This window comes from Microtus oregoni, unplaced genomic scaffold, assembly GCF_018167655.1.
Source record: "Microtus oregoni isolate MIOR12 unplaced genomic scaffold, Mior012 000067F_000, whole genome shotgun sequence".
In the NCBI taxonomy this organism is placed as follows: domain Eukaryota; kingdom Metazoa; phylum Chordata; class Mammalia; order Rodentia; family Cricetidae; genus Microtus; species Microtus oregoni.
The window spans coordinates 5095498-5118178 of record NW_024543953.1 but is presented as its reverse complement, the minus strand read 5'-3'; the positions used below and the strand labels follow the sequence as shown (position 1 = coordinate 5118178).

General features: G+C 48.4%; 1 pseudogene; it reads right to left on the bottom strand.

Annotated features, from left to right (window-relative positions):
- Positions 1–5245: 5245 nt before the first annotated feature.
- Positions 5246–6337, bottom strand: LOC121440228 (annotated as a pseudogene).
- Positions 6338–22681: the final 16344 nt, after the last annotated feature.

Genomic DNA, 22681 nt, shown 5'->3' with positions numbered 1-22681 from the left:
GTCCACCCAGTAACCCTGGCGTCCATTAAACCTGGTTATTTTTTTTAATTCGATCTGATTTGCTCTAATTTGGATTATTGTGTCGGCAGAGACTCTTATTGTGCTGCTGAAAAACAACAGCTTCTACTTTCCAGGTCGCTTTCAAACTGTGAAATTCCATATTCATCACTGCCCCCACAGAGTAAGCCTCTACAGAGATCAGTGGTATGGTTCTTGTCAAGCATGTAAGAAGGCCTAGGCTCCTGTCCTACCACTATCAAAAGTGTGGGCCATGTGCCTCATGTGCAAATATGTTCCTGGAGTTTCATATTCTGATTCTACATGCTGTGGACTTCTGATTCCTTCTGCAGCTCCTGTTCCTCATAGTTCCGAAAGAAAAGCATACTCCTCACTCACTGTCTAATATGTACCTTGAAGTGCTTTATTGCATCAGCCCAGGACTTGAAAAACAAAAAGGCCTACCCACAATTGTAAGCAGAGGTTGTGCTTACGTTTCCTGACTGCCCCGACCCGAATAATCACACAGAAACTATATTAATTACAACACTGTTTGGCCAATAGCTTATGTGTATTCTTATTTATCTCTTATATCTTTCTTAAATTAACCCATTTCTGTTATTTTATATTTTACCCCATGGCTAGTGGTTTGTTAGTTGCTTGCTTCTTAGGCAGCTACATGGCCTCTGTCTTCTTTAGCAGCTACATGGTGTCTCTCTGACTCCGCCTACTCTCTCTAGATATCTCTTCCAGTCTGGCTATATTCTGCCCTGTCATAGGCCAAAGCAGCTTTATTCATTAGCCAATAAAAGCAACATATATCAAGGATATCCCACATCACCTCCCCTTTTCGATCTAAACAAAAAAGAAAGTTTTAACTTTAACACAGTAAAATTACATATAACAAGTATCAAGCAAGATTTACAGTGACAATATTTCTTTGTGAATCTAAAGTTTTATATCTAATTTATCTTTTATTATAATTAAGGAAAACTATATTCCTATTTATCTTCAATTCCAGCAAAGACCCCAGGAGGATATAAGTGAACAGGAAGTGCATTGTAAGCAACTTGCAATACTCTAGAGCTGACAGAGAGATCTCGCTGCCTGGACAGTCACCCAAAGTTCTTCTGTACCATTGGGGCATCCATCTTCAGTCTACAGGCCCATAGTACAGACTTTTCCATGAAGCAAGAAATTTGAATATCTGTTCTGTCTTGTAAAGAGCATCAGTTGGTTTATTCTGTGTCCTGTAGAATGTCTGGCAGACTCTTTCATGAAGCAGAAACCCTGAAGGACTGCCTCACCTTCTTTAGTCAAGTTCAGCAATCATTTTTCTATGGGTCCTGCATGTCCAGTTCATACAGCATCCCATCAAGCAGTCCAGGCAAGAGCAGTTTCTTGCCCAAATGGCTAGCCTTGTCACATTGAAGGCAAATTCCATGATGAGTTCCTTCAATGCCTATCAATGTCTCTGAAGCAATTGGTGCTGACAGAAGCAGACATGTCTCACTAGTGAGAAAAGTCTAAGTTCTTAAAACATTTAAAATGTCATATTCTGTAGTCTTTAAAGTGTTGAAGATTATCTATCTAACTGAATTATATCTCTATATATCTAGAAAACCTGAATAACATGACTACCTGTTTGACTATTATAAAAGGCTAATAATCTGTAATTTTTAATTATACATTACTTTTTTAAATGAGCTGCACAAACACAATACCTTAAACAAGAGCAGAATTACATATATACACTGTAACAAAGTCGACCTTAAATATGTATCAATAGACCAAGGTCCCTACCAATGCAAAGTATTCATCTCTATATCATATCCCCCTTCAAATGAAAACAAACATTTATAAACCATCATTTTGGAAATTTGGGAGTTGTTTTCTCCAAATTGATTCCTGCTGTTTGTTGGGCAAAGTATTTTTAGGGTTTATGGAGACCTTTCAGGGGATCTATGTTCCATCATACTACATTAGCCTGGAAGGAACTTAAGGTTCTTATCTTCTGTGGGAACAAATGTAGAATCTCTTTTCCAAAGTAACATATCCTCAGACTCAAATTTGAGGTCAAAATACCTTTAAAATATATATGTTGCTTTAGCTTAGTAGCCCATACAATGAAATATCTCTCTGTTGTTAGTTTATTCACAGTCAAAAAATTTAAAGAAAACACAATAGTATACATAATTCAGACTCTGTGCATTTTCCAACCTCGTGTGGCTTTTTTACTCTTAGTTTTTAATATTTATTTAATTATCTTTTCTTCTTAAATCTATGACTGTCTGTACGTACTATTTATATTATTTTACTATCTATACTCTTTTCCCTCTCTTTCCCAAGCCTGTGTATGTTGTTAAACACTCTGTGGCCCATTCAGAGGTTCACTTTTGTCTGAGTCTGTCTTTATTGCATAGCTATTTTTGACAAGGAGTACCTTTTTAAAAAAATGTTAAGTGGGCATGGCTAGGACCAACTCCATGGCTCTGCCCATTGGCTCTGCCCCATACAACATGGTGGAGGTATGTTCACTGCCTCTGCAAGCCATGCTCTCTACCCCAGCTCCAGGGATGCAGCAGGTTTATGTTGCCATTAAGCAATTTGTGGTACTCTGTTCACAAACCCCATTTAAGTGTTCCATAGCTGGACCTCCCAAAAGAGCCAGAGGCATTTGTGCAACCAGCACAAACCAGGAAGCTGGCTATTTTTTTTTTTTGATTTTTCGAGACGGGGGTTTCTCTGTAACTTTTTGGTTCCTGTCCTGGCACTAGCTTTTGTAGACCAGGCTGACCACGAACTCACAGAGATCCACCTGCCTCTGCCTCCCGAGTTCTGGGATTAAAGGCGTGTGCCACCACTGCCCGGCTCTGTTGTGGTTTTTAATAGTAGCCATTCAACCCATCTGGGGAAGTCTCACATTGTGGTTTTGCTTTGCATTTCCTTATTGACTAGTGATGTTGAGTACATTTTCATATACTTGTTGTCTATGGAGCTCTTTTGTCCATTTTTTAATCAAATTATTTGGGAGTTTTTGTTTGCTTGCTTTTTGCTATTGAGTTGTACTAATTCATTGATATTTGAGATATTAACCCCCATGAAGTTTATAATTCACAAATGTTTTCCCCCAATCCAAAGATGGTGATTTTGTTTGTTCAAATATTTCCTTTTGCTATGCATAACATTTATCGTTTGAGGAAATCTTTTATGCTTTTTCTGTCTAAAGTTTTGATGTGATAACTAAAAGTGCTCCAAGAACAAAGTGAGGGTCAAAATTCTTACTTCTACACATAGATGCATAGCTTTCTGAGTGCTATTTGCTGAAAAGACCATACTTTCCCCAGTTTTTTGTGGGTGTGGGGACTGGTTTCTTATATGTTTTCCCCATCCCATTGATACACACCTTGATGCCAATGCCATACTTTTGTTTGTTTGTTTGAGACAGAGTCATTCTATGTAGTCCTGGCTGTCTTGGAATTCACCATGTAGACCAGCTATGCCTTTAACTCAGAGATTTCCTGCCTCTGCCTCCCAACTCTGTGATTAAAAGCGTGTGGTACTCTTTTGATCATTATATCTGTGTAATATATTATGAAATCAGAAAATATAATGCCTCCAATTTTGGTTTTCTGTCTCAGGGGAGGGTTTTGGCTATTTGTGGCTCCATGGAAATTTTTTTTGGTTTTCTTTTTTCTATATTTTAGTAATCAAAAATGGCATTTAAAATCTGTGAGAACGCTTTCCTAACTGAAACACTCATCAGTCATGAACATTGGGTCCAAGGGCCTTGCTTACTGCTCCCTAGCTTCACTTGAGCACATAACTGACTTATCCCTAACTCTTGTCATCCTGAAGTGCCTCCCCACTGAAACCAGATAGCCACTGCCCCCATACACATGGTCAGCCTGCTTTTACCAATCCAAGCCCCCCTGCCACCCCCACAGCCCTTCATGTTCTTGCCTTGTACATAAATCAATCTTGCTCCAGTCCAGTCCAAGCCAAGAAAAAGCAGGATGCAACTGTAACATCCGTGAAATTTATTGAACAGATACATTTACTGAAGTCATTGAAGGCAGGGGGATGACAGCACAGAACTTCCCCCAGCTGTTAGAGGCCACAGGTCCCACCTTTTCCTACTCTGTGATTCATTAGAAAGGATCTCATCTACTGGCCACACTGAGGCCTGCTTGCCTAAGCTTCTTCCTTCCCAGGGACCCCTGATACACCTCTTTACAGAATAATGGCATCTGGAAGTGTTCTTTCTTTTGGGGGAACTCTCTAGAAGAATCACCCACTGTAGGGTGATCCTGAATTATTCTGGACACTGGAAAGCACTGAAAGGAACATCTTGCCAAACTGAAGAACTGTTGTCACAAGTAATAACAAAAGTAACAACAAGAGTGGAACATTGAATCTTGGTTCTCCGAGCCCATCCATCCTTAGTCCAGGTCTTCGTGCCCACCCCAGATTGTAATCAGTCACAAGATGAGCATCAGCCAGTTGCTGATTGCCATCACCCATACTTTTTTGCTGGTTCCAAGGGCTTGTCTTGGGATCTCTGTAGAGCACCTTCTCAGGTAAGAACACACACATCTGCAGGGAACAAGCAGCAAGTTGCTGGCCTGTAAGTATATCAAGAAAGCTGTCCAGGAATACACAACACGAGATAGGAGCAGAGCAAATAGGGCCTTGGCTGGCATGGAAGTTCGCAACACAAGCTGGGCTACGGTAGTAGCTAGCAGGGTAAGTCAGGGACTGATATACTTTGCTAGGGTGTGATGGATGGGAGAGCTAGTATTAAAGTGTGTACTCACTGAATACCTGGGTCACTGTGAGTAGAACAGATAAGGATGAGATTCCAAAGGCAGTGTCATAAACCTGCCTGGAGATGCTAACTGGGTAGAAGAACCAGGCAGTCAGGACCCTTATAAGAGACTATTTCTCCCTAATCTCTCCCAGGCCAGGGGCTATAGCAGATATCTGCAGGCCCGCTCCTTTACTTTGGGGCTGACCCTTCAGCAATACTTCTAGGCTGGGACAGGATGGGGTCTTCTGCCTTATGTTCTCCTGCCTAGGCAAGGCTGCCCAGCATGCAGCCGGGCCCTCCTGGGCACTCTCTAAGATTACTGCCCATCTGTGCTGGGGTGGGAGTCCCAGGGGGCTCATAGGGTCCTGTCTGGCTTGGGTCTACAGGGCCGTGGTCTGAGTTATGGCCTTATATCTCCTCCTCAACCTTGTCCTTTGCCTACTCCTCCACCTCATCTTCTGCCTTAGCACTGGCTCTTCCATCAGCCTGGACAGAAGCCAGATTGCCAGCTTCATCCTCCACCTGGACTACCATGTTGCTGGCTAGTCTTGCCTCCCATTCCTCAGATTCCCGTTTGAGGCCCAACAACTCCAGGAAAGTTGGAGATCTCCTGATCATTCTTAGCCTCCTCAGAGCTTCCTCCAGAGGCTCAGTCAGGTTAGCCCTGGTGAGCATCTGCCTCAGGCGCAAATCATCCGTAGAGGTTCTCTCGAGAGCCCCTTTCTAAATGGCTTTCTGCAGCAGAACTTCTAGCCTCAACACAAAGGCAGAGAGCTGCTCATCTGGCTGCTGTTTTGCAGTCAGACACTTGATTCGAATGGTGGCCTGAGACTCATTGTCTCCAAATACTCGACAGAGCCTCTAGGCACTCCTCTGCAGTCTTTGCCGGATTCTCTGCTAACAGCCCCTGTACAAGGTACAAAGCAGTTCCCCGCAAGCCCTCCAGCAACCGTCTCCTCTTCTCCCTTTCTGGGACCCTTTGCCACACCCAAAACATGTCAGTGGTGTGGTCTAGCCAGGCCTCAAAGGATTCCTCCCCAGGGGCTGGCTGAACGCTCCCAGAAAACATACCCAAACGCTGGTACCGCAAGGTATCCACCCAGGGCTGGATTGCCTGACTAACTGACTGGAGCCTGCACACTCTGTCCAGCTCCAGACCTGGGTCTCCAGGTACACTGTCCACTGTCTCCCCCGTTGCTCCAAGAAGTGGAAAACACGATCAAGAAGCTCCTCGCTGGAGCAACTGGGCACAAAGACCACGTTCCAGGGCCCCCCAGTGCCTAGGATTTCCCTTGGGACCAAAGCATAGTTGATTTCCTGGTCGAGCTCAACCAGGGCTGCAGTGGCATTATCCTCCTCACGAAACACTTTGCCAAGCACAGTAAAGTGGCCCATGGGCCACAGGGCAGCCTACAGGGACCCTTGGAATTCAGCTTCACTGCAGTCCTCCAGGATGCCCAGGATAAGCAAGCCCCTACGAGCGCTGACACCCATCCACCTGCACCAGTCCTGGAGCATCTCCACCGCCATAATCTGAAAATTTAGCAAAGCTCACACTAGGGGCCGGAAACAGTTTCCCCAGAAGCACATCAGGTTGGGATAGGAGCCTAGGCTAGGACTCAGGAAGACCAGCCTAGCTCTCCACAGCCTGGAAACAAAAAACGGAAAGAGGAGGTTAATGTCTTCCCCACCCCAGCCCCTTCTCATCCACTAGCCCTAGAGCAGAGGTTCTCAACCCGTGCTTCGTGACCCTTCAGGGTCAAGCGACCTTTTCAAGGGGATCTCCAAAGACCGCTGGGAAACACAGGTATTTACCTTATGATTTGCAACAGTAGCAAAATTACAGGTATGAAGTAGCCATGGAAATAAGTTTTATGGTTGTGTGAGGGAGTCACCACAACACAAAGAACTGTATTAAAGGGTCGTAGCATTAGGGATATTGAGAACCACTGCCTTACATGATGCTTCTGCATCCCACTCTGTGCCTCAGACACAGGCCTTCCCCAGCACCTCCCTACAGTCCAACCCAGGCAGGCATGCTGGTTGAGAGGGGGTTTGTCAGGGCCAGTAATACCCTCCCAGAATTTGGTACCTTCTAGGAGCAGAACCCTTTCTCCTTCAATCGCACAGCAAGGATTCCCCGGGCTGTTCTCCAGGTTCTCCCGCCAGCCAGCTCCCTTGCTCTCTCTAGCCTTATAGCTGCGCACTCACGCAGACCAGTGTACATATGCAAGCTTTTTTGTTTTGTTTTTTTATTTATTTATTTATTTATTTATTTATTTATTTATTTATTTAAGATTTCTGCCTCTTCCCCGCCACCGCCTCCCATTTCCCTCCCCTCCCCTGACCAAGTCCCCCTCCCTCATCAGCTCGAAGAGCAATCAGGGTTCCCTGACCTGTGGGAAGTCCAAGGACCACCCACCTCCATCCAGGTCTAGTAAGTTGAGCATCCAAACTGCCAAGGCTCCCCCAAAGCCAGTACGTGCAGTAGGATCAGAAACCCATTGCCATTGTTCTTGAGTTCTCAGTAGTCCTCATTGTCCACTATGTTCAGCAAGTTCGGTTTTATCCCATGCTTTTTCAGACCCAGGCCAGCTGGCCTTAGTGGGTTCCTGATAGAACATCCCCATTGTCTCAGTGTGTGGGTGCACAGCTCGCGGTCCTGAGTTCCTTGCTCGTGCTCTCTCTCCTTCTGCTCCTGATTTGGACCTTGAGATTTCAGTCCTGTGCTCCAATGTGGGTCTCTGTCTCTGTCTCCTTTCATCGCCTGATGAAGGTTAATATTCAGGAGGATGCCTATATTTATGTTTGTCTTTGGATTCACCTTCTTATTTAGCTTCTCTAGGATCGCAAATTATAGGCTCAGTGTCCTTTATTTATGGCTAAAAACCAAATATGAGTGAGTACATCCCATGTTCCTCTTTTTGGGTCTGGCTTACCTCACTCAGGATAGTGTTTTCTATTTCCATCCATTTGCATGCAAAATTCAAGAAGTCCTTGTATTTTACTGCTGAGTAGTACTCTAATATGTATATATTCCATACTTTCTTCATCCATTCTTCCATTGAAGGGCATCTAGGTTGTTTCCAGGTTCTGGCTATTACAAACAATGCTGCTATGAACATAGTTGAGCATATACTTTTGTTGTATGATAGGGCCTCTCTTGGTTATATTCCCAAGAGTGGTTTTCTCTTTCTATTTTTCTGCAGTGCTGGGAATAGAATCCAGGACCTCACAAACGGTGATGCGAGCTTAACGCTGCTCTCTGCAGTGCAGATTTAGCGCGGGGGTGTGGTGACGCCGGAGCATGGATCCTCTACCTCCTAGTCCTCCAGAAGCAGACTAGCCAGGCCATTGGTGCAGGAGGGTCAAGTGACAAGGCTGTCTCAGCCTGGGACCTCAGGTGACATCACCGGTCCAGTCACTGGTGACGTCATCGGCTGCTGACCCCCACCACCACCACCACACATCTGTGCCCCTGGCACAGGGGACAGAGTGCTCAGGGGTCTCCACAGAAGGGCACCAAAAATCTGTGTTGCCCCCTCCAGCTCTGTTTCCTGATCAAGGCCAGGGAGCAGGGACTCTGAGGGTTTTTGCCCTGGTGAGTCCCTATCTGGACCTAGTCTAGTGACAGAGCTGGGCAAGCAACACCTATTCTAGGTAGAGTCCCTGGAATAGATAACACATGAGCCCATACACCCCATCCCATCACTCCCCATGGAGCGTGTACCATCTGGGTGATGCCCATCCCAGTGGAAGGGGCTGCAGGCACTTTCACCACTGTGGGCCTGCATGCCTTCCTGCCCTTGGTGCCAGTGGCCAGCTCACAGGAGGGTCCAGCACTGGCGGGCCTTTCCCGCTCTGCATGCTGTATATCCAGCTTCTTGAAAAGCTGCTTTTCAGATTTGAAGCCCAAACCCTTAGACTTGTATCTTACTGGCTGACTTTGGGCCAGTCCCTTCCACTTCTTGTCGCCGAAAAGTTTAGAGTTTCTGGGAACTCTGCCTAAATTCATATAGGAAGCACTGTGATGGTGGTGAGGTGTTCAACTTTTCCCTGCTTCCAGTGTTGATAGCCTTCCGGGCTCTGGGGCATGACGCTTTCAGTGTGAGGGTGGCATGGGTGGCCGAGATCCCAGAAGACTCCCTATGGTTTTAACATCAGTTAGTCCCCACCCCCACCCTCCATATCTTCTGCTGCCTGGGCTAGACATCCACTCAGAGCTGTGCTATCCTGGCTCAAAACAGTTTCAGACCCTGCCAGTCTCATCACTCTGACTCTCTGCAGTCACCAAGAGTCCAGGGCCACATGCACAACATTTCTGCCAGTGAGAGAGAGGGCAAGCAGGTTCACAGAAGGTTATTATGCCTCTGTGTATTCTTTCTTGACCCCATTTTCTTTCTTTGGGCGTCATACTCTGGCCACTTGACTTTCACTACTGTAAAGGTTTCCCCAATGGTGTCCATCTCACTCACACTGCTTTGGTTTATTATCAGGGCCTCTATTGAGGCTTTTGTCATGTTGGAATACTCCGTGTGCATCAGAGTGCCCATTTGAATGACCCTCAGTACTGCCACCAGCATTCTACCTGCTTTCCTGAACCTCTGGCAGGAAGGAAGGCTTTGGGGCATTTGACCAAACATGACGTTGCTGAAACTTGAGCTGTATCCAAGTAGATATCCATTAATCTATTATCTGCCATGGGGGGGGCAACCCATGTCCTCTCCCATTAGCAGTGTGGGAGTGCTCATCTGTATCCTACATCCCAAGCAGCCTTTCAGCCTTGACCATCGAACACCCCAAGGGGAGAATTACTATCTCATGCATTGATAAGTGTTTGGTATTTCCTTAATAGGTTATGATATTGTGCATCCTCTTACAATTTCATCTTCCACTCCTGGTTCAGCTTCTGTGAATCTCCTTTGCCCCTTCCTCATGCCCAGCTCTGTCCTACAGATGGGTCTTTGGCCTGTTTTCAGGAGAAAGTTTCTAGTGTCAAACCTGAAGGTACTCTCATTGTGTACATGCAACCAATGCCCAAACAGGTTACTTGATCTCACACTTGGCCTTCAGTTTGTCGTGTGTGGTTCTCTTTCTTGCCCCTGGAATCTCTTCTATGATTATATACAGCCTGAAGTCAAGTGCTTTGGGAACAAGAAAAAATTTTAAATTTTCTGTTACAACCCAACTTTGTCAATTGGCCTAATCACTCCCTTACTCAGCTTCCAGGGCCCGCACTGTCTGTTCTCATACAGGTCAGTTACTGCTGTTAATGTCTGATATGAGAATTTCCGTCTAATGAAATTCCCTGTTTGACCTGTCATGGATCATACAATGAATACCTTGTCTTCTTTCTTGGTTTGGAGGTAATTTTCCTGGGGTCTTTCCTCAGAGAAGGCTCTCCCTTGGGAACATAAATATGCAGGATGGTCTAGTGTTACCAGCTGGCCCAGTGGGCTTACAAACAGATAATCAACACATTTCCCAGTTTTTAGGCTGGTCGCTCCTTTCCCTCTTTCCTTCTCTCTGAGAGAGGACTTTGCTTCTTTATAGGGTCATTTTTCTCCCTCTGCTCTAGGACATTGGTAGTGACACCTCAGTTGTCTTCCTTTGTTTCTTCTTTGTATACAATGTCTCTATGTCTCAGCAGTTAGTAGCTTTTCCTTCTCTAATCTCTCCTTTCTTGGTTTCTGGGACACTCCTTCCTGCCTTTGAACTGACCTTCTGCCTCTTTTCCTGCTTCTCAGCTGAAGTTATTCTTCAACCTCTCCGCCTCTTTTTTTTTTCTCTTCCTGTTCCTTTGTTGGAGCTCAGTATAGTGTGGGTGATTTCCTAACTGTAGTTCAGAGATGTTCTATGCTGGTAGTGATCCCTCCTCCAGATCTGCCCATGTGCATCAGAATGTCCATTTGGATGCCCCTCAGGAATTTAACAATTGAGATGTTTCAACTAGGGTGCTTCAAGCACCTTTGCATACCTGTTCTTTCCCTGTGCTTCACCCACCTATACAGATGCCGTCTATCAGGTTACTTCAACAAAGGTGGCAAACATATTCCTCTCCTCTCCTCTCCTCTCCTCTCCTCTCCTCTCCTCTCCTCTCCTCTCCTCTCCTCTCCTCTCCTTTCGTTTGTTTTTCCCCTCCAAATACTATTTCACTCACTACCAAAGGTTATCAATTTTACAAACAAGGACAGCCCTTCTTTTCCATAGTTCCTAGCCCGGTGTCCTACTCTTCATGCCTGTACTCTGACCCCTCTACCTGCTCATCCTTCTTAGTAGCACTTCTTTCCATGTCACCACCAGATAAATTATGGAGAGCTCTCTGCTTTTGAGCATTGAGAACTCCCTCCTGGAAAGCAAGCAGGTGCCCTTACTAAAAGGAGCCTTTCCTGTCAAAAATCAGCTTCAAGAAAACTTGTACGTTCCAGGGTAGGAGCATGAGGATTAAAATTATTAGGCAAAAGGAACAGAGATATAGGAGAAATAAGAGACAGAAACAGAACAGCATCGGGAGGGACAGTCGGGGAATACTGAATCCACCTCACTTATTTTCCACAGGCTTATAATTTAGTCCAAAGGTGGAGAGGGGAGATAACAGACTATATTAGCATGACACAAGGAATAGACTTGAATTTTCTGACTTTGGTAGAGGTATCTACTTCAACACTCAAAATGCTAGTTAACCATACCATAGGTCAGCATGTCTCCTTTGTGGACACACCTGCTGTCAACAACTTTGAGAAAGCAAAAATAAGCTCAAACTCTCTGGCCTTCAGAAAAAGTGGAATGGGCTGACATCTATGTGTGCCCTGACATTTTCAGGATCACATTGCCTTGGATGGCAAGTGAGTCTGTCTTCTAGGTTGTAAGAGCCAGTGGCAAACAAACAAACAAACAAACACACACACACACACACACACACACACACACAGAGAGAGAGAGAGAGAGAGAGAGAGAGAGAGAGAGAGAGAGAGAGTTGCTCTGAACATGGGACCCTCATGAGTTCCTAAGAACAAGGAAGTGGTTTCTGGTGGGCTTGCAGTAGAAAATCCTGAGAGCTAGGACATAATCACTAATCAAGGAGAGCACTATATAAGCTGCCCTGGAACATAATAAACTAGCATTCTTGTTTCAAGAGTGACCTACATCTCCATGTGTTCTTTACTCCCCAGACACTTGCCCGACTGCAGTTCTAAGTGCAGGCGCTATGGTGTGTGTGTGGGAACAGTGGGAAATGAAGACATGAGAGAGATAAAATGATGATACAATTTAGCTAGCTTCAAGCTCACTGGAAATCAGTGGTGGATTGATCTTGCCTTGAAGACCATCTGGCTAGTTTCTCAGCCTAGAGAGGGGTGAGTGACCCAACACCCAGAGATGTGAGAGGTAAATTTACAGTTTTCATGTAAGTTAGATCTGCCTTAGGCATTTTGTTACAGCAGCACAGATGGACACAGCAGCCTGATTGTCCAGCCTGGAGTTATGAATATGTAACCCAAGGGCACTTGTTCCTTCTAGCTCAAATTACCAGCCTACATGGTCTGCCTGGATTGCCCTTTTGTCTTGTGGGGTTCGGTGATAGCTACTTTAGGAGTCAACCAACATTCATGAACAAGTCAACATCTTGCAAGAAAGAGGTCTTTATTCAAATGCACTTTTGTGCTAGTCACCTCATGGAGACTCCAGGGACCTGGATTCCTGGGTGATGTGGATTCAATTTTCCACAAATCCACACTCATAAGAGGAAGGCTCTGGCTCTTGTTACCTCAGGATGTAACTTATTGGGAGAGGGTTGTTGGACACTTAATTTAGTTTAGATAGTTTAGATGCGGTCCTACTGGAAGAAGTTGGGTACCAGAGCAGATAGGAATTTTGGTCTTGACACCTCACAGCAGCAGAGGCAGCTGTTGACCCAGAATAAGGACGGGAAAACCCTACGTGAGGGGAATGCACATCTTGTTGCTGCTTCAAAGGAAGCTGCGGACCCACAGGAGGGACCAGATTTGACACAGGGCAAGACCCAAAGGAACATCGATTCTAAAACCTACGGGAGTGTTCAGAGAAAGGCTAGACATAGAGCCTCTGGTCTAAATCCCCGTCATAGAGGAAAACAACACTGCAAAGTTATTATGACTGTAGTCCTCTTGTAAACATTGTAATTATTCCCAGTGAAAGAAGAAAGGAAATGAGAATTTAAAAAAGAAAAAAGAGAAACTCAGGAAACAAACCAAATCTAGATGTACAAGTCCAGCACAAAACCAAATAAATAACAACAACAAAAATAATATACTTTCTCCAAAAATTGCTGATCTCAGAGTAAAGTTTCTCATTAAGAACAATTTGCAAGAACTTATAGGCAAAGAATTAAAAACTATATTCAAATAACAGAAATTAATAATGTAAAATCTGCCTTCATCATCCAGTACTCATTTGAAAAAAGGTATGTGGACAGGTATGTTTAATCTCAGCACCAGGGAGACAGAGACAGGAGGATCAAAAGGAGCACACACATACACACTCACAAACATGCACGCGTGCAAGCGTGCTCACACACAGAGAGATAAATAGAGAGGGAGAGACAGAGAGAGACACACACAGAGAGACACACACACACAAAGACAGGGGGAGTCCTTTGAAATCAGGCTATTCCTAGGGTCACAACATTTCCAACCCCTTCTTTGGCTTCAAAGCACAGCCTCAAAGCACACATGCGTTCCTCTCCTTCAACGTGAGTGAGCCAAGAGGGAGGTAATGGAGAAAGCAATGGGACCTGCCCCATCCAAGGCACCCTAGAGAGGACAGGGAGTAAGGGGAAGAGTCAGAGACACATAGAGAGACACAGTGTCATCAGGAACCTGGTGTGCTGTCTGGGTGCGTGGGGTCCGTGCAGAGAGGGCAAGTCTGCGCATAGCTAGCTAATACCCCACCCATAGCTGGTGACGGTCCAGAGAGGAGACCCCAAGGGACTTCTCCACGCTTGGGCACAGGCCACAGAGGGCTAGGCCCGGCCTGAAGCTAACAGGAATTGCCGAATCCATGTAGACAATCTGCAACGTCAAGCACGTTCGTGAACGTTTATTTCGGGGGTCAGGGGGTAGGGGTGGGGTCTGTGTGTGGAGAAACACGTATGCAGTGAGGAGCGGTCATAGCAAGCCCCACAGTCTCCCAGATGGTTCTCTTTTGGAGGTGGAGCTGCAGGGGGTGATGGCAGAAAGGAGGAGGCTCCCTTCTAAGGAGTGGGCGCAGGAGGGTCCCTGCCAGCCCCAATCCTGGCTGCTGACCTCTTCCGGGCCGCCTTTAGGATGGTCTTCTCAAAGAGCTCTTTTTCACGATAGTGCACAGGTGGGCCACGCAGGTACTTCTCTTCTGCCTCCTTGTAGCTGAGCTCATCCAGGGCAGCGATGGAGCAGATGATTGCCTCTGGAAGAAGAACCTCCATGGTGAGCCGGACTTGGTCTCCTCTTGCCAGCGAGAGCAGGGCCTGGTCTGCTTCCTTGGATATTTCTTGCAAATGTCTGGCCACGAGGTGCAACTGGTCTTCATCCTCCAGGTAGGTCTCAATGCAGAAGACTTCCCTCTTTGACTTCCAGAGGTCGTCCAGCCACCGGGACGGTTTCCTGCCCTTCACGATGTCCAGCAGGTGCTGGTCGGCCCCCTTTCTCTTCACGATGAAGTCTACGAGCTTCTGGTTGGCTCTGTCCCAAGCGGCTCTCATGCGGTCAGGCAGGAGTTTCTTGCGGGGCCTCTTCCCACCGGGGGCGGTCTCCTCCTCCCAGTCTTCCAAGTCGGCATAGCTCACCTTGGGGAAATCAATGCGCAGGTCGCCCTCTTGAATGGCTCTCCTCAGCGGGTAACTGGCTCGGGCGGTGTAGTAGTCCATAAAGGAGCCCCGGAAGGAGCCACAGGCGAGGTCCTCTCTGTAGCGGTCGATCACAGAGAGGCACCAGTTGATGCCCTGGCCGTACACTTTGCTGGCTCTCCGCAGGAGGGAGAATCTCTCCCCACAGTCCAGGAGCTTCAGCTTGCGGAGAGGGACGCGGACACCCCTGCGCTCAAACTGCATGTTGCCCTCGATCAGCAGCACCCTGGCCGTCTTGTCGTTCTTGCTGACACTCTTGACCACCGCCGGCCAGAAAGGATGGTCCTGGAATTTGAACCAGACCAGCATCCCTCGTTCGATGGTATTCGTCTCCTGGGCAGAAGCCACACTGGTGGCTTGGCAGTCTTCCTGAACTCCAGGGGCTCTCCTCTTGACCCTGGCCTTAGTCACCTTAGAGCGCACTCGAGTTTCCAGTCCCGAGAGCCCACAATGTGCACACAGCACATGGATCTTCCTTTTCCTGCCAGCAATGCGGACTGATCTTCGCAGGCTCGGGACTGGAGGCGTGCAGGCTGCCGATGCCCCCTCTGAGTCTGGCCTCGGGGTCGGCGGACCGGGATCCTCCTTGTTCTCTGGGAGGGTGGTCTTCCTTTGGGCTCCAATGGCCTGGATCTCTAGGCCACCACACCCTACTTGCTGCTTGAGAGCTTTGGGCGAGGTAGAGGCGTGCCTCCTCGGTGGCCCAGAGGCAGGTCTATGCTCATTGTTAGCAGGGGCACCCTCCCTAGTGGCCCGGGTGCTCAACTTTCTCTTGCCAGGATTATCACCAGCATTTCCTGTTGGCGTCTTGCAGGAACTTGGCCGAGCTCTGGTGCCCCTTAACATGTTCCCTTGCATTTCAGAGTAAGGGGACTCTACAGTGGCATGGGCCTGGGCTTCCCCCCCTTGCACTGCAGGCTCATTCCCTGAGCCCATCAACACAGGTCCTGGGCGGCCTCGCTTCCCAGGACTCCTGTGGGAGAGCCCTTGGCCTCTCTGGTTGCGCCCTTGGGGGTGCTGGCGCTGGCGTGGGCTGGAGCTGGTCTCCTCTTTTGGAACCTTGGGAGCCACTGTGCTGGTTCTTCGGCCACCTGCCCTTTCTCCTTGATACAAGCGGGTTCCCTCGCCCAGAACATCCAGGGCCACCCTGAGGGCTCTTCTGTATGCCCTGGTCTGCCCTGGCGGGCCACTGCCCTGTGACTCCTTTCCGGCCAAGGAGGCGATGGTTACGATTTCAGACTTGGTTAGGGGCCTCGCCTCTGTGCTCCTCACTCTGGTCTTCTCACCAACAGAGAGAATTTGGACCTCCAGGAAAGAGGCCCCTCTCCTCTTACTATGGGCCGAGGTCCTGGGTCTGGTCAACACCCTTGCAGGCCACAGCTGGCCCTTCCAGCCACAGAGCACATACTCTGCAGAGTCCATGGCGATGGAACCCTGGGGCTGTTCTGATCAGGGCAGGGTGACCCCCTGCGTTGTGGTGGGCACTGCTCCCTGCTGGTCGTCTCTGTCTGGCCTGGCTCCCCTGCCTGCGGTGCTGTCCTCCCTCCAGAATCTGGTAGACAAGCTCAACCTGAGGGCCTCTCTCAGGGTGATGTGGGCCTGCCCTGTAAGTGTGGGAGAGGGAAGCAGAGCTGCCTTAGGACGGAATTAGCCTTTAGTGGATACTGAAGCAACAGCTCAGTGAGGTGAGGAGAGAGAAAGCAAGGGGGTGCCCAAAGTCTGTCGTTCCACAGGGATGAGGGTGTGTGCCTGAGAAGATATGGAAGGATCCAGAGCAGATGTGTGACACAGGGTCACCGACCCTGAGGCTAGGGTGGTGAACTTCCTCCCGGAGAGGTGAGTGTCTTTACTTGGCTTGTGTATTTTCCTGCCCATCCAATGCCTTGGGGGCTCCCCGGGATTCCGTCGGGTGGGGGGAGCCTCATTGCTTTCTTTCCTAGGGAGCTAACCCCCCCTGTGCCCCACCCCAGGAAGCCTGTGCACACCTAGTGCACCTTGCCTTCTGCACCAGTATGATACCAGGTTGAGGAACGGTGTGTGTGTGTGTGTGTGTGTGTGTGTGTGTGTGTGTGCGCGCGCGCGCGCGCGCGTGTGTGTGCCTGTGTGTGTGCGTGTGTGTGCGGAAATCTTCATGGCGATTTGCATAACATGGCAGGTAAGGATGGTTGCTGTCACTGTCATAGCTTCTGGCCTCCCTCCCCTTCCCCCGCCCCCTCATAGTTTGGTTCTGACCTCTTGCTCCCAACTCCGTGCTGGACCTCGCTATGGGATCAAGTGCACGCGTGGCACAAAGGAGAGCCCCCCCAAGGAAAGCACTTCACCGTGGAGAAATGCTTTCTAATTGGCAGACTCAGTGGTGTCAGATGAGAGCAACAGGGTAAGTGTCGCCATTGGTATTGCCCACTCTCCTGCTGCTGCCTCAAGTCCATGGGCCCTGCACGCCCATATCTGCTGGCGATGGGCACTGTTCTACCATCAGATCCCAGGCCACAGAACTCTCCTGCCCACAACCTCTGTGCCATAATGTTAATCCACAGGGTCGTCTTAGACAGACAGGAAATCAAAGCGGCTGTTTGATGCCCTGGATGGTCACTTGCCCATCCCTAAGTCCAGAAGGCATGCTTTGAATCTTAAGTGGTGTCCAATCTCATCTGTAGCGTAGCTCTCCCGTCCATGTCCCTCCATTCTCTGCCTCTCCACACAGGGCCTCCCCCGTGATTCTCAGTGGAGTCTCGTCCCTTTCTGCTCACTGTGAGTGGGTGTGTGTCAGGGGTCTACTCCTTTCCTGACTGCTCTTACCTTGGGCCCGCGCTTTCCTATCAGCAGTGAGCATGCCGTGCGTGTCGTGCATGCACTCTGGAAACAAAGCCCACATCTGTCTGATCCTCAGGAGAGGCCCACTGAGGGTGCCGATGACCACACATGGAAGAACCACGGAGGGCTCACAAGCCACAGTCGCTCACTGTTCCTGCCAAGACGCAGGCGGCTTCTGTCATTACCGGGCCAGCACCAGGCACAGTGCTGCAGAGCACTGTGGACCCGGGCCTCCTGATGCAGTTCCCTGAGGACCCTGGTCATTTTGGGGACTCCTGTTAGCCCACGACCCCTTCGGTGAGTGCGGGCACCCCGACCTCTCCCTTAGGGACTCCAGGCCTTGCCTTACCCATGGGAATTCCTGACCGGACAGAAATATGGGAGGCAAATGATATTCGCTTCAGTCCCTCAGCCCTCCCCTTCCCACCCTCTGTATCCATAAACACCAGTCGTTAATTCTAGCACCAGATCCCTATTCACTGCTCAAATGTGCAGTGTCCCCTCTGCCATATTCCCGTTCAAGTCTTACCGACTTCCAATCTGATCTCACAGTGCATAAAGTGGCTCTCAACATGCAGGAGTCTAGGTCTGTCCCAGTCTACACCTGCTGGATGATGCAATAGTAAATGTGGACTGTGCAATCTGGGGCCCAATTTAGGGATCACCCGCAGTAGTTCTTCCTCCGAGAAATCTGTGTGACCTCACAGGGTTGGCCTGCTCTGATCCAGCCTCCGTGGAGTCCTCGGCCACAGGTATCTATCTGCTGAGGACACAGAGGAAAACATAGGCACCTCAGTTACTTCCGGCTGCCCTCTGCTGGACCTTCCGAGCACATGCTCACCAGCAAGGCTGACTGAGCACCATCTAGCCCAAGCAACCATGCCCCCATCCATATGCGGGTACCACACCTCGGGCACAAGAGAGCCCACTGCTCATTCGGTGCCCTTAGCAATCACGGAGGCCCGCGTTATAGTTATAGAATGCAAGCTTTCCACCCCAGGCAGGGGTGCCTGCAGGAGCTTCTGCTTCCCTCAGGCGTGATGTTCTCAGCCTCACACACTTCCTGAGTTAGAAAACATACCCGGGAATATCAAGTTTGTGTTCAAGCCCACAAGCCAGGACATCCAGGCAGCATCTGTATCTCAGTCACAGAGAAAAGCGTCTGCACCCATTATCAGGCCACGCTCTTCCCGGCGTGTGTATTCCATCTGTGCAGGCCTACTGCGCCGTGCCTTAGAAAAGCCCTCCGTCTTCTACAACCTGCTTAAATATTGTCAGTTTTGCCATCCGGCTCCATCGATTCAGGCATCACCTCTAGTGCACTACCTTCGACAGTTACCTTTCCGATGAAAGCAGCAAAGTCTTCCCCAGAGGTGCACGGAGAAGGGTGCAAGATGGAACCCTGAAATCCCTGTCTCAACACATGCTTTGGCCCCGTGCCCGAGGCCTTCTGTCAAGAACTCGCACACGGTCTCCGTGTGCGACGTCCATTCACGTTTTGTCCAGATGGGAACTTCCAGATGGCTCCCCTCCCTGTGGTGAGACAAACAGACGGGGCCCAGTCTGACGAGAGGGTGCGAGAAGGGCACAGAGCGTATTGTTCACACGCAGGGGCCGAGATACAGGGAGAGATGCCGATGATGGGCTGCTGGGTCAGAGGGAAACCCCAGCTGCACACCCTGTAACACAGCCCAGCTGATGCTTAACCCATCTGTGAGCAGAGCAAAGACTCCGACCCGGGCACAAACTAACACCCGTCGTGGGAACAGACGCTGCCCCTTCTTCAGGTGCTCTCATACCGCACTGACTTTTTTTTTTTTTGCCTCAGTCTGCCTAGCTGCGATTAGTGGCCACTTTAGAGGCGGCTGTCTTTTGGAGGCATTTCTTCCCTTCTTGTGTCAGGTCTCCAGGCCAAGAGATCTGGAGACCTCGGCTTCTATCCTCCAAGGGAACTGCCAGTCCTCATCCACGTTTACCTCCTCCTTAAATGCCTTCCAGCTTCTCTCTCTCAGACAACACAAGCTACAACTCTCTCGGGTAAGGTGCCATCGCACCAACACGGCCATTCTGTCAAGAGCACGTGGGACAATCATTGCCAAACAGCGACGAGGCAGCCATTTATGTAGGTTGGCGAGCTATCCTTTCAGGATATCCTTTCAGGGCCTGAAAGGATAAAGCTGGCACCAACGCGGTGAGGTGTCACCCGAGGACAAAGAGACAGGGCTGGCTGAGCACCAGTCCTTGGGGATTCGCGTCAAACAGTAATAGCCAGAACCTTTCCTGTCCCACGAAAGAGCCAGCACGTACCCACGGCACACTCACGGGCCCAGCTCACATTCACTCAGGATGGCTGCAGGCACCTACCTGTGTGCCTCGCGTGTCTGTCTAGTGATCCCACGTCTCCGCTCTGTGAGTATCTTTCGCTAATGTATCTGTAACCAGGAAAGAATGGCTTGTCCCCATTGTCATGGCAACCACAGTGTCATAGGAAAAACGTTCTCCCCTAGTAAGAGGCCAGTTCTCGGTAGAAATCAGGAAGGAGGCTGCCTGACTGTTCACTTACATCTCTGTCACCTAGTTCCCCCACCATCCCCTGCAGCTGCACGCATGAAACAGAGTAAGCATGCACACAACGACAGAAGACGATGTTGCCTGCCATTCCAGGGTGCAGGGTCCTTGGTGCTGGGCTTTGACAAGGGGCCGGGACAAGGCAAGACAAGAGCTGACAGGCTCCGTTCTACCTTCTACTATAATAAGATCAGGCAGGGGCCAGGTCTGAGAAGGACACCTTTTCACCTGACAGAATTTGGAAGGCAGGCACTTTGTCTCTCCAGCTGGAAATAAGTGTTCTAGGTCACTTTGCAACAAATATGGAGGACCGGGAACCTCCAGGAAACCAGGTGGCAGCATCATTCCCCCCACCCCGTCCTCACAAAAAAAAATTACATGGTGAATCTCAAGCAGAAAGGAGAGAGAACCCACTTCAAATGGCAGGAAGCTTTGGAAACCTCAAAGCCATGCACAGTGACATATTTCCTGCAGCAGTGCCACACCCCCAAACAAACCCAAACAGCAGCCATCTAGGAGAAAAGAAGTATTCAATATCCCCAGGCGGTGGAGGCTATCTCATTTAAATCAACACACCACACACACTCACACACACACACCACACAAACACACTCATACACAGACACACTCTCACACAGACACCAAACAATACACACACACACCACACACACCACACAAACACACTCAGACACACTCTCACACAGACACCAAACAATACACACACACACACACACACACACACACACACACACACACCACACAAACACAGACCTCTTACACCTGTTTAAGGTAATGGCAGAACAGAGAACAAAGTTAAGTTTAGGGGAAAAAAATTAGGACCAGGGAATTGAAGGGGGTGTTTCTGACTGTTTTTTCCTGGAACTCACAAGAATTCTTAGGGTTTGTGAAAAAAGAAGTTTCAGACATATACATTGTGTAAACAGTAGCATATTTATGTCAGAATGGCTGTGACAGATATTATTGCACAATGAAAAGTGTTAAGACTACGGAAGACAGCGTGTGAGAGAAATTTGATAACTTGTGTTCATAACTTGTGTTTATAAAAGCTCACACCTTTATAACCTGCAGGTCTTGTATTTGTATTTTACTGAAATTTGTTTGGTGAGGTTGTCCTTTTAAACTGACAAAACCTCTCAGCTGTCAAACTGCATCAGAGATCTTTGAGAAGGATGAAATTTTACTTGAATTACTGATTAAAAAACGACAGAGGACTTACTTGTTTGGCACCTAGACCTCAGGGTTCTCCGTGGTCACTGAAGGTCGCGTTTGCCTTTTGATGTTTAGAGCAGGGCCTGCCAGGCTCCAGAAGATCCTGCGGGCTACGAAATCTGTAGGCAGACAAGCCTACCTTGACCTGAGCAGCTAGGCTGTCGATTCCAGAGATTCTTTTCGTGTCTGGAGATCCTCAGTTCAGATGAAAGGCAGTTTTTCTCGGTGGTCAGCGCTTGGCAGTCGAAGCAAAGTGTGGATGGACGTTGTTCTGTGCCCATTTGCTTTCTGTCTTCTTTGAAGGAAGTAGAGTGCTGCTGCTAGGAGCCAACCTGTCTCTTTTTGTGAGGAAAAGTTTATTAATAATTAAATATTTAAATGCCATGTCTCCCAGATCTCGGAGCAGTTGTGGGCCGTTTATCAGGTGGAACTACAGTATAGAATCTGCCTGGAGAGCCGGGCCTGAGCTTGACTGTACCGGCTCTTAATTTACCAGGCAAGATTTACATTTGTAAAAAGACAGAAAGAAAAAAAAATGCTTGCAATAGAAGGTTAAGGGCAGAACTGACAATAGTAGAGAACATCTTACTACATTTTAAATGAGGTTTGGATCAAATATAAAGTGTTTTTGTAAGAAACTTAAAAGTACATGCCAGCATAAAACATAAGACTTATTGTTTCTGTAGTCTGAAATGAGATGCAATGAACAGACAATTATAACATTTAACGGTAAACATAGGTGCACCTAAGTTACATGTACGAACATACACACAGAGGGAACAGGAATTGGGCAAAGTGGATGTTCTTGGTGCAGCCAACCTAAGGCGTGCCACTGCACAAAACACACAAGCAACAGAGTCAGCACTGGGGGAGCAGACAGGGAAAACTTCAGTAAAGATGACAGGACTTGGTCATCTACCTGGCTCTCAGTTAAGATGTCGGTGAAGTCATCTGACCTCAGTTAAGATGATGGTAAGTTCACCTGACCTCAGTCAAAATGGCAGCGGGACATATAGTGTATGGAAAAGCCACGAAATTTGAGCCGCAGGGATTTTAAGTTTAATAAAAAGAGAGACCCAGAGGCGTGATCCGCCCTGTACCGAACCACCATACCACAAGCCGTGGTGGGGAGCAAAAGGCTGGAATTGAAAACAGCCGCCTCATGGATCCGACCAATCTTGTTGGCAGCAGTAGTGGTGGCAGGGACAGTTTGAGGAATCTCCTTCCGTTTGTTTGTATGTTGACAGTAGTTAGAAAGCTCCCATAAAAGTGGAGCCTGGGGGACACTGGCGGAGTGAGGGAAGGAGCTGAAGAATTAGGACATTAAGGCCTGGGGTCTTAGGGCCTCTAAAAGGCACTCATCCCAGGGAATGGCTGGACTGACGGACATGGATGAAAGCCTG